We start from the raw sequence: 12115 nt of genomic DNA, 5'->3' as shown, positions 1-12115 counted from the left end.
ACTTCTCAGAGCTAAAAGAATATGTGCTAACCCAATGCAAAGAAACTAAGAGCCTAGAAAAAAGGTTAGATGATATACTAACTAGAATAAACAGCTTAGAGAAGAATATAAATGACTTGATGGAGCTGAAAAACACAGCATGGGAACTTTGCAAAGCATACACAAGTTTCAGTAGCTGAACCGACCAAGCAGAAGAAAGGATATCAGAGATTGAAGATCAACTCAGTGAAATAAATTGAGAAGGCTAGAATAGAGAAAAAAGAGTGAAAAGAAATGAACAAAGCCTCCAAGAAATATGAGATTATGTGAAAAGACCTAATCTACATTTGATAGGTGTACCTGAATGTGATGGAGAGAATGAATCCAAGCTGGAAAACACTCTTCAGGATATTATCCAGAACTTCCCCAAACTAGCAAGGCAGGCCACCATTCAAGTCCAAGAAATACAGAGAGCACCACAAAGATATTCTTCAAGAAGACCAACCCCAAGGCACATAATCATCAGATTCACCAGGGTTGAAATGAAGGACAAAATGCTAAGGACAGCCAGAGAGAAAGATCAGGTTACCCATAAAGGGAAGCCCATCATATTCACAGTGAATCTCTTCGCAGAAACCCTACACACCAGAATAGAGTGGGAGCCAATATTCAACGTCCTTAAAGAAAAGAACTTTCAACCCAGAATTTTATATCCAGCCAAACTAAGCTTCATAAGCAAAGGAGAAAAAAAATTATTTACAGATAAGCAATTGTTGAGAGATTTCATCACCACCAGGCCTGCCTTATAAGAGCTCCTGAAAGAAGCACTAAACAAGGAAAGGAACAACCAGTACCAGCCACTCCAAAAATGTACCAAATGGTAAAGACCATCAACACAATGAAGAAAATGCATCAACTAATAGTCAAAACAGCCAGCTAGCATCAAAATGTCAGGATCAAATTCACACATAACAATATTAACCTTAAATGTAAATGGACTAAGTGCCCCAATCAAAAGACACAGACTGGCAAATTGGATAAAAAGTCAAGACCCATTGGTGTGCTGTATTCAGGAAACCTATCTCACATGGAAGGACACATATAAACTAAAAATAAAGGGATGGAGGAAGATTTATCAAAGAAATGGAGAACAAAAAAAAGCAGGAGTTGCAATCCTAGTCTCTTGATAAAATAGACTTTAAAACAACAGATATCAAAAGAGACAAACAAGGGTATTACATAATGGTAAAAGGATCAATGCATCAAGAAGAGCTAATGATCCTAAGTATATACACACCCATTACAGGAGAACCCAGGTACATAAAGCAACTTCTTAATGACCTACAAAGAGACTTAGGCTCCCATACAATAATAGAGGGAGACTTTAACACTCCACTGTCAATATTAGACAGATCAACAGGACAGAAAATTAACAAGGATATCCAGGACTTGAACTCAGATTTGGACCAAGTGGACCTAATAGACATCTACAGAAATCTCCACCCCAAATCCACAGAATATACATTCTTCCCAGCACCGCATTGCACCTACTCTAAAATTGACCACACAGTTGGAAATAAATCACTCCTCAGCAAATGCAAAAGGACAGAAATCATAACAGTCTCTCAGACCACAGGGCATCAAATTAGAACTCAGAATTAAGAAATTAACTCAGAACAGCATGATGTCATTCAGAAACTGGCTCTAGAATGTCGACTGGATAAACAATGAAATGAAGGCAGAAATAAAGATGTTCTTTGAGGCCAGGCACGGTGGCTCACACCTGTAACCCCAGTACTTTGGGAGGCTGAGGCAGGCGGATCATGAGGTCAAGAGATCGAGACCATGGTGAAACCCCGTCTCTACTAAAAAATACAAAAATTAGCTGGGCGTGGTGGCACACGCCTGTGGTCCCAGCTACTCGGGTGGCTGAGGCAGAAGAATTGCTTGAACCCAGGAGTTGGAGGTTGCAGTGAGCCAAGATCACATCACTGCACTCCAGTCTGGCACTTGGCAACAAAGCAAGACTCTGTCTCGCACAAAAAAAAAAAAAAAAAAAAAAGATGTTCTTTGAATCCAATGAGAATGAAGACACAATATACCAGAATCTCTGGAACACATTTAAAGCAATGTCTAGAGGAAAATTTACAGCAATAAATGCCCACATGAGAAGCAAGGAAAGAACTAAATTCAATACCCTATCATCAAAATTGAAAGAGCTAGAGGAGCAAGATAAAAAAAAAAAAAAACCTCAAAAGCTAGCAGAAGACAAGAAATAACTAAGATCAGAGCAGAACTGAAGGAGATAGAGACAAAAAAAAAAGCCCTTCAAAAAATCAATAAATCCAGGAGATGAGTTTTTGAAAAGATCAACAAAATAGACCACTAGCTAGATTAATAAAAAACAAAAGTGAGGAGAATCAAATAGATGCAATAAAAAACAATAAAGGGGATATCACCACCGACTCCACAGAAATACAAACTACCATCAGAGATTACTACAAACAACTCTATGTATATAAACCAGTAAACCTGAAAGAAATGGATAAATTCCTGGACACTTGCACCCTCCCAAGCCTAAACCAGGAAGAAGTTGAACCCTGAATAGACCAAAAACAAGGGCTGAAGTTGAGGCAGCAATTAATAGCCTACCAACCAAAAAAAGTCCAGGTCCAGACGGGTTCACAGCTGAATTCTACCAAACATACAAAGAGGATCTGGTAATGTTCCTTCTGAAACTATTACAAACAATACAAAAAGAGGGAATCCATTCCAAATCATTTTATGAGACCAACATCATCCTGATACAAAAACCCAGCAGAGACCCAACAGAAAAAGAAAACTTCTGGCCAATATCCATGATGAACATAGATGCAAAAGTTTTCAATAAAATACTGGCATACCGATTGCAAGAGCACATCAAAAAGCTTATCCACCATGATCAAGTAGGCTTCATTCCAGGGGTGCAAGTCTGATTCAACATACACAAGTCTGTAAATGTAATCCACCACATAAACAGAACCAAAGGCAAAAACCACATGATTATCTCAATACATGCAGAGAAGGCCTTCAACAAAATTCAGCAGCCCTTTATGCTAAAAATTCTCAATAAACTAGGTATCAAAGGAACATATCTCAAAAGAATTAAAGCTATTTACAACAGCCAATATCATACTGAATGGGCAAAACAACAACCTACAGCCAATATCATACTGAATGGGCAAAAACTGGAAGCATTCCTTTAAAATCAACAATCTACGATTCCACTTTGGGAAACTAGAAAAAGAAGAACAAATTAAACCCAAAGTAAGCAGAAGAAAATAAATAATAAAATTGGAGCATAAATAGACATTGAAATCAGGAAATATCAATTAATCCAAAAGCTATTTCTTTGAAAAGATCAATAAAATCAATAAGCTTCTAACCAGGCCAGGAAAAAAAGAGAGAAGGAACAAATTACTAATTTCAGGAATGAAAGAGGAGACATACAGATCCCTTGGATATTAAAAATGTAACCAAAGAATTCTATGAACAACTCTATGTTCACAAATTTTATAACCTAGATGAATGACTAATTCCTTGAAAGCTATAATTGCCAAAACTGAATAGGCAATGTATCAAAAATAGATAATCTGATTAGGCCTATATCTATTAAAGAAATTGAATCAATAATTAATAACCTTTCAGAACAGATAGCACCAGGCCTAGATGAGTTCACTCGTGAATCCTATCAAACATTGAAGGAAGAAATGTTATCCATTTTCTACAATGTCTTTCAGAAGATAGAAACAGAGGGAATCCTTTTAACTCATTCTCTGAGGACAACATTGCCCTAATATTCTAAACCAAATACATTACAAGCCAAGAAAACTATAGACCAATATCTCTTGTGAACATAGATGCAAAAATCAACTAATATTGACAAGTCGAATACAACAATGTATCAAAAAAATTACACCCATTAAAGAGACTAAAAAAAAAAGAGAAAAGAAAAAGAAAAATGATCACCAAAACCAAGTGGGATTTATCCCAGGTATAAAAGCTTTGTTCAACATTTGAAAGTCAATTAATATAATTAGTATAATTGATTTTCAAATCAATTTTTAATTGATATCAATAGGCTAAAGAAGAAAAATCTAATGATCATATCAATAGATGCAGAGAAAGCATTTGACAAAATCCAACACCTATTTTTGATTTGAAAAAAAAAAAAGTTTAAAATGGGGGTTAACTTCCTCAAGTTGATAAAGAATATCGGCTGGGTGTGATGCCTCATGCCTGTAATTCCAGCACTTTGGTAGGGCGAGGCAAGTGGATCACTTGAGGTCAGGAGTTTGAAACCAGCCTGGCCAACATGTTGAAACTCCGTCTCTACCAAAAATAAAAAAATTAGCCAGGCACAGTGGCATGTACCTGTAATCCCAGCTACTCGGGAGGCTAGGGCATGAGAATCGCTTCAATCTTGAAGGCAGAGGTTGTAGTGAGCCGAGATTATGTCACTGCACTCCAGTCTGGGTGACAGAGTAGACCCTGTCTCAAAAAAAAAAAAAAAAAAAAAAAAAAATTATCTACAAAAAACTTACCTAATATCATACTTAGTGGTGAGAAATTCAAAGCTTTTCCACTAAAATCAGGATCAAGGGAAGAAATGTCCTCTCTCATCACTCTTCACTGCTTTTCTTTTATTTTTTCTTTAGGCAGAGTCTTGCTCTATCACTAGGCTGGAGTGCTGTGGTACAATCTCAGCTCAGTGCAACCTCCACCTCCAGGGTTCAAGTGATTCTCCTGCCTCAGCCTCCCAAGTAGCTAGGACTACAGACATGTACCACCGCATCCAGCTAATGTTTGTATTTTTAGTAGAAACAGGATTTCACCATGTTGGCCAGGATGGTCTCAATCTCTTGACTATGTGATCCACCCACCTCAACCTCCCAAAGTGCTGGGATTATAGACATGATCCACCATCCCCAGCTCTTTTTCTTTCTTTTCTTTTTTTTTTCCTAAGATGAAGTCTCACTCTGTTGCCCAGGCTGGAGTGCAATGGCATGATCTCAGCTCACTGAAGCCTTCACCTCCTGGATTCAAGAAATTCTCCTGCCTCAGCTTCCCAAGTAGCTGGGGTTACAGGCACATGCTCCAACACCTGGCTAAGTTTTGCATTTTTAGTAAAGACAGCATTTCACTATGTTGGCCAGGCTGGTCTCAAACTCCCAACATTATGTGATCCACCCCCCTCAACTTCCCAAAATGGTGGGATTACAGCCATGAGCCACTGACCCAGCCTCCTCACTGCTTTTCAACATTGGACTAGAAGTTTGAGCTAATGCAATAAGACAAGAAAAGGAGATAAAATGTGTACAGATTGGGAAGAAGAAATAAAGCTGTGTTTGTGGATAACATGATCATGTTATACATAGAAAATCCAGGCCAGGCACAGTGGCACACACTTGTATTCCCAGCACTTTGGGAAGCCAAGCTGGGCAGATCACAAGGTCAGGAGTTCAAGAAAAGCCTCACCAATATGGCAAAATCTCGTCTCTACTAAAAATACAAAAATTAGCCAAGTGTGGTGGCACGAGCCTGTAATCCCAGCTACTTGGGAGGCTGAGGCAGGAGAATCACTTGAACCCTGGAGGCAGAGGTTGCAGTGAGCCAAGATCGTACCACTGCACTCCAGCCTGGGTGACAAAGCAAGACTCCATCTCAAAAAAAAAAAAAAAAAAAAAGAAAGAAAGAAAAGAAAAAAACAAAAACAAAAGCCAAAATCATCATTAAAAAAAAATCCTGTAACTAATTAATGATTATAGCAATGTTGCAGGATATAAGATAAATACAGAAAAGTCAACTTCTTTCCTATGTATCAGCAATGAACAAGTAGAATTTGAAATTAAACACAAACACCATTTGAATTAACAGCCAAGAAATGAAATACTTAGGTGTAAATCTAACAAACTATGCACAAGATTTGTACGAGGAAAACTACAAAACAGTGATGGGAGAAATCAAATAAGAACTAAATAAATAGAGGGATATTCCAACTCCATGGTTAGCAAAACTCAATATTGTCAAGATGTCAGGTCTTCCCAACTTTTGATTGGGATATGTAGTCTCAATCAAGGTATTATAATATTTTGTGGATGTCAAAAAAGTGATTCTGAAGTTTATACACAGACATCAAGACCTAGAGCAGCCTACACAATATTGAAGAAAAAGAACAAAGTTAGAGGACTTACACTGCCCACCTTCAAGACTATAAAGCTACAATAATCAGGACAGTGTTGTATTAGTGAGAGAACAGACAAATAAGCCAATGGAATCAAATAGAGAGCCTAGAAATAAACCCACGTAAATATAGTCAAGGAACAAAGGCAATATGATGGAGGAAATATATAGTTGTTTCAACAAATAGTGCTGGAACAACTAGACATCCACATTCAGAAACATAAATCTAGACATAGGCCTTACACCATTCATAAAAATTAACTCAGAATGAATTGTAAATCTAAACGTAAAATGCAAAACTATAAAACTCCTAAGAGGTAGCATAGGAAAAAATCTAGATGACTGTATTAGTCCATTTTTACACTGCTGTATTGCCCTAGACTGGGAAAGAAGTGTAATTGACTCACAGTTCAACGTGACCAGAGAGGCCTCAGGAAACTTTCAATCATGACAGTAGGCAAAGGGAAAGCAAGGCACCTTCTTCACAAGGCAGCAGGAAGGAGAATGACGCAGGAGGAAATACCACACATTTAGAAAACCATCAGATCTTATGAGAACTCGCTCACTGTCATGAGAATAGCATGGGAGAAACTGCCCCTGTGATTCAATTACCTCCAACTTGTCTCTCCCTTGACACATGGGGATTATGGGGGTTAAGGTTACAATTCAAGATTAGATTTGGGATGAGGAAACAGCCAAACCATGTCAGTGACCTTGAGTATGACAATGACTTTTTATTTATTTACTTATTGAGACAGGCTAGAGTGCAGTGGAACAATCACAGCTGACTGCATCCTTGACCCCCCCAAGGTCAAGTGATCCTCCTACCCCACCTCCCAAGTAGCTGGAACCACAGGCATATGCCATATGCCTGGCTAATTTTTTGTTTTTTATAGAGACAGGGTTTCCCTGTGTTGCCCAGGCTGGTCTTTAACTCCTGGTCTTAAGCAGTCCTTCTACCTTAGCTCCCTAAAGTGCTGAGATTACAGGTGTGATCCACCATACTTGGCTGGCAATGACTTTTTAAAAACAACATCAAAGGTATGATCAATGAAAGAAATTATTGATAAACTAGACTTTATTAAAATGACAAGCTTTAAAACTTTAAATGATCTGTGAAAGACACTCTCAAAAGTTAGAAGACAAGACACAGACTGGAAGAAAATATTTGCAAAAGCCGGGCGCGGTGGCTCACGCCTGTAATCCCAGCACTTTGGGAGGCCGAGGCGGGTGGGTCACGAGGTCAAGAGATCGAGACCATCCTGGTCAAAATGGTGAAACCCCGTCTCTACTAAAACTACAAAAAATTAGCTGGGCATGGTGGCGCGTGCCTGTAATCCCAGCTACTCAGGAGGCTGAGGCAGGAGAATTGCCTGAACCCAGGAGGCAGAGGTTGTGGAGAGCCAAGATTGCGCCATTGCACTCCAGCCTGGGCAACAAGAGCGAAACTCTGACTCAAAAAAAAAAAATATATATATATATATATATATATATATTTGCAAAAGATTAATAGGGCTGGGTACCATGGCTCATATCTGTAATTCCAACACTTTGGGAGGTTGAGGTGGGAGAATTGCTTGAGCCCAGGAGGTTGAGGCTGCAGTGAGCTGTGACTGCACCACTACTCTCCAGCCTGGGCAACAGAGTGAGACCTTGTCTCAAAATATAAATAAATAAAAAACAAAGAAAAAAAGGACAAACCTGACAAGACTTTTATCCCAAATATATAAAGAATTCTTAAAACGCAACAACAATAATTTTTTAGAACCTGATTTTAAAATAAGCATCAAGTGGCTCATTGAGAATGATGGTTTAAAAAAAAAACGAGCCAAAAAAACCTATACAGACATCTCACCAAAAAAGATATACAAATGGTAAATAAACATATGAAAAGATGCTCAATATTATATGTCATTAGGGAATTGCAAGTTTTAACAAAGAAATACTATAGCTAGCTTTCGGCCGGAACCGCCATATTCCAGTAATTCGCCAAAATGACGAACACAAAGGGAAAGAGGAGAGGCACTCGATACATGTTCTCTAGGCCTTTCAGAAAACATGGAGTTGTTCCTTTGGCCACGTATATGCGAATCTATAAGAAAGGTGATATTGTGGACATCAAGGGAATGGGTACTGTTCAAAAAGGAATGCCCCACAAATGTTATCATGGCAAAACTGGAAGAGTCTACAATGTTACCCAGCATGCTGTTGGCATTGTTGTAAACAAACAAGTTAAGGGCAAGATTCTTGCCAAGAGAATTAATGTGCGTATTGAGCACATCAAGCACTCTAAGAGCCGAGATAGCTTCCTAAAACGTGTGAAGGAAAATGATCAGAAAAAGAAAGAAGCCAAAGAGAAAGGTACCTGGGTCCAACTGAAACGCCAGCCTGCTCCACCCAGAGAAGCACAATTTGTGAGAACCAATGGGAAGGAGCCTGAGCTGCTGGAACCTATTCCCTATGAATTCATGGCATAATAGGTGTTAAAAAAAAAAAAAGACCTTTGGACTTTAAAAAAAAAAAAAAAAAAAGAAATACTATAGCTATTAGAATGGCCAAAATCCAAAAGATTGGCAACATCAGCTGCTGGCAAGGATGCAGTGCAGTAGGAGCTCCATTCATTGCTGGTGAGAAGGCAAAATGGTACAGCCAAGTTGGAAGACAATTCGGCAGATTCTAACAAAACTAAACATACTCTTACCATACAATCTAACAATCATACTCCTTGGTATTTGCCCAATTGAGTTGAAAACATGTCTGTACAAAAACTATCACGGATGTTTATAGCTACCTTACTTGTAATTGTCAAAATTTGGAGGCAACCAAGATGTCCTTCAGTAAGTGAATAGATATAACTGTGGTAATTCCAGACAATGGAATGTGACTCAGCACTAAAAATAAATGAGCCAACAAACCATGAAAAGACATGGAAGAACCTTAAATGCATATTACTACTTGAAGGAAGCCAATCTGAAAAGGCTACACACTATATGAGTCCAACTATTATGACATTCTGCAAAAACAAACTACAGAGATTGAAAAAGTCAGTGGTTGCCAGCACCTCGTAAGAGGGAGAGATGAATGGGCAGAGCACAGAATTTTAAGGACAGTGAAACTATTCTGTATAATACTGTAATGGTGGACACATGTCATTTTACATTTGTCCAAACACATAAAAGGTGCAACACAAAGAGTGAGCCCTAATGTAAACTATGGACTGTGGGTAATAATGACTGTGGGTCATCAGTTGTAACAAATGTACCCTTCTAGTCCAAGATGTTGATAATGAGAGAGGCTGTGTGTTTGTACCAAGGGAATAAATGTGAGAAATTTGTGTACTTTCTGCTCCATTTGACCGTGAACCTAAAACTGCTCTAAAAAAATAAAGTATATTTTGTAAAATAAATACATTTAAATTTTTTAAAACTTTCCGCTGCAGATTGAATACTTTGATATACCCCTTCCCTCTGCCTTTTTTTTTTTGCAAGATTAAGGTGGGGCAATATGAAATTTAGTTGATTCCCCATGCTGAAATACAAGTGAGATATGCCTTTCACATTATCATTCCAGTTTGTACAGCATATTACAATGGCTTTTGTTTATAAAAATAAAATTTCTACATTTTATTTCTATATAGATAAAATACAATAAAAATCAAGGTGACCGCACCATTTCCACAATTAGCCATCAAGTGACTGATGTAAAAAATGTTATGACACAAAATATTGATAAAATTTTGGATAAAGAAGAAAGATTGAATACTTTCCTTGATAGAACGGATGATCTCCAAACAACTGTAAGTGATTCACACCATGTTGATGTCTAAACAGTGCTGTAAGTCATAGGATTGTGGCCCTTGAGACAAATTGTCAAAACCAAAAACACAGTAGGCAGACTGTGGGATAATCCTATGTCACCAATCTATGACTTCATCAAAAAATTCTTGGAATGTAACTAAAATATTAAAAGAATAGTTATAAAACAATCCAAATTTTAAAACCCACGGCAAGGCACAGTGGCTCATGCCTGTAATCCTAGCACTTTGGGAGGCCAAAGCCAGAGGAGAGCTTCAGCTTCAGAGGAAGCTCAGGAGCTTCAGACTAGCCTGGCCAACATAGTCAGACCTTGTTTCTACAAAAAATTAAAAATTAGCCAGTCGTAGCGGTAAGGCATCTGCGGAAATCCCAGCTACCCAGCTACTTGGGAGGTTGAGACAAGAGGATTGCTTAAACCTGGGAGATTGAGGCTACAGTGAACCACGATCATGCCACTGCACTCCAGCCTGGGTGACAGAGCAAGGCAGTCTCCAAAAAAAAAAAAAAAAGAAAACAAACCCACTAAATTAAATGGTTCTTATTTGCGTAATAGAAGGAATCCTTACGTTAAGAAAATACAGATTAGTCAACAAATAAATTACAAAGGTAAAAAGAAGAGAAGGAGAACTGATTTTAAAAATGAAGTTAAAGCCAGGCACAGCGGCACAAGCCTGTAGTCCCAGCTACTCAAGAGGCTGAGGCAGGAGGGTTTTTTGAGCTCAAGGGTTTGAGGCTGCAATGCCCTATGATCATGCCTGTGAATATTCACTGCACTCCACCCTGAGCAACACAGTGAGATCTCCGTCTCTGTAAAATGATAGTAATTTTTTTTTTTTTTGAGAGAGAGAGGGTCTCACTCATTCACCCAAGCTGGAGTGCAGTGGTGCAATCATAACTCACTGTAGCCTTGACCTTCCGTGTTCAAGCAATCCCCTCACCTTAGCCTCCTGAATGGCTGGGACTACAGGGGCTCGCCACCATGCCTAGCTAATTTATGTGTTTTTTGTAGAGATGGGGTCTTTCTATGTTGCCTAGGTTCAAGCAGTCCACCCAAAGTGCTGAGATTAGAGGCATGAGCCACTATGCCTGGCCATACTAATAGTTTATTTTTATTTATTTATTTATTTAGAGACAGAGTTTCATTCTTGTTGCCCAGGCTGGAGTGCAATAGCACAGTCTTGGCCCACTGCAACCTCCACCTCCCATGTTCAAGTGATTATCCTGCCTCAGCCTCCCAAGTAGCTGGGACTACAGGCATGCACCATCATGTCTGGTTAATAATTTTTTGTATTTAGTAGAAACAGGGTTTCACCATGTTGGTCAGGCTGGTCTCAAACTCCTGACGTCAGGTGATCCACACGCCTTAGCCTCCCAAAGTGCTGCGATTATCGGCCTGAACCACCATGCCCAGCCAATAATAATTTTTAAATGGAATTAAAAGGTATATCAATTGCAATGTATGGTCCTTATTTGGATTTTAATTCAAACAAACTGTAAAAATGAAAATTTATAACTTCATGAGATAATTAGGTATTTGAACTATGGCTGGAGATTAGATGGCATTCAAGAATTGCTATTAATTTTTTAGGTGTAATAATGGTATTGTGGTTATTTTATTTTTAAACTCTACTTGTTAGAGATTTATACTAAAACTTTCATGATTGTAATGATATGACGTCTAGCATTTGCTTCAGAATAACTGAGTAGCAAGGTAAAAGTAGAGTGGGATATAAATGAAGCAAAATTGGCCAGAAATTGACAATTGTTAAAGCTGTTGAGTGTATTGGGTTTCATTATGTCATTCTGTCAACTTTTGTGTATGTTTGAAATTCTCTATTAGAAATTGTGTGAATACTAATTTGGATAGTTCCCTTAGAGCACTTTCAGTTTATATACATCTTTTCTAGAAACACAGCCGCTATATAAAGCAAAATGTGCCCATACCAAGTTCTATTGATTCTACCTCCTAAATCTTTTTTCTTAGCCCCATTTTTTCACTTAAAAAAATTAAGATATTATTTACATATGATAATATTCATTCATTTTAAGAGTAGCATTTGATGAATTTGGTAACTGTATACAGTATGCAACCACAATCA

At 38.2% G+C, this 12115-nt stretch overlaps 1 pseudogene across 1 annotated transcript; it reads left to right on the top strand.

Annotated features, from left to right (window-relative positions):
* The first annotated feature begins 8161 nt into the window (after window positions 1–8161).
* Window positions 8162–8711, top strand: LOC116524479 (annotated as a pseudogene). The gene has a single exon (XR_004257347.1). The product of XR_004257347.1 is annotated as a 60S ribosomal protein L21 pseudogene (transcript).
* The last annotated feature ends 3404 nt before the right edge of the window (window positions 8712–12115 follow it).

This window comes from Sapajus apella, unplaced genomic scaffold (genome assembly GCF_009761245.1).
Source record: "Sapajus apella isolate SASKATOON/1434 unplaced genomic scaffold, GSC_monkey_1.0 scaffold45, whole genome shotgun sequence".
Classification (NCBI taxonomy): Eukaryota; Metazoa; Chordata; class Mammalia; order Primates; family Cebidae; genus Sapajus; species Sapajus apella.
This window is presented reverse-complemented; position numbering and strand designations above follow the sequence as displayed.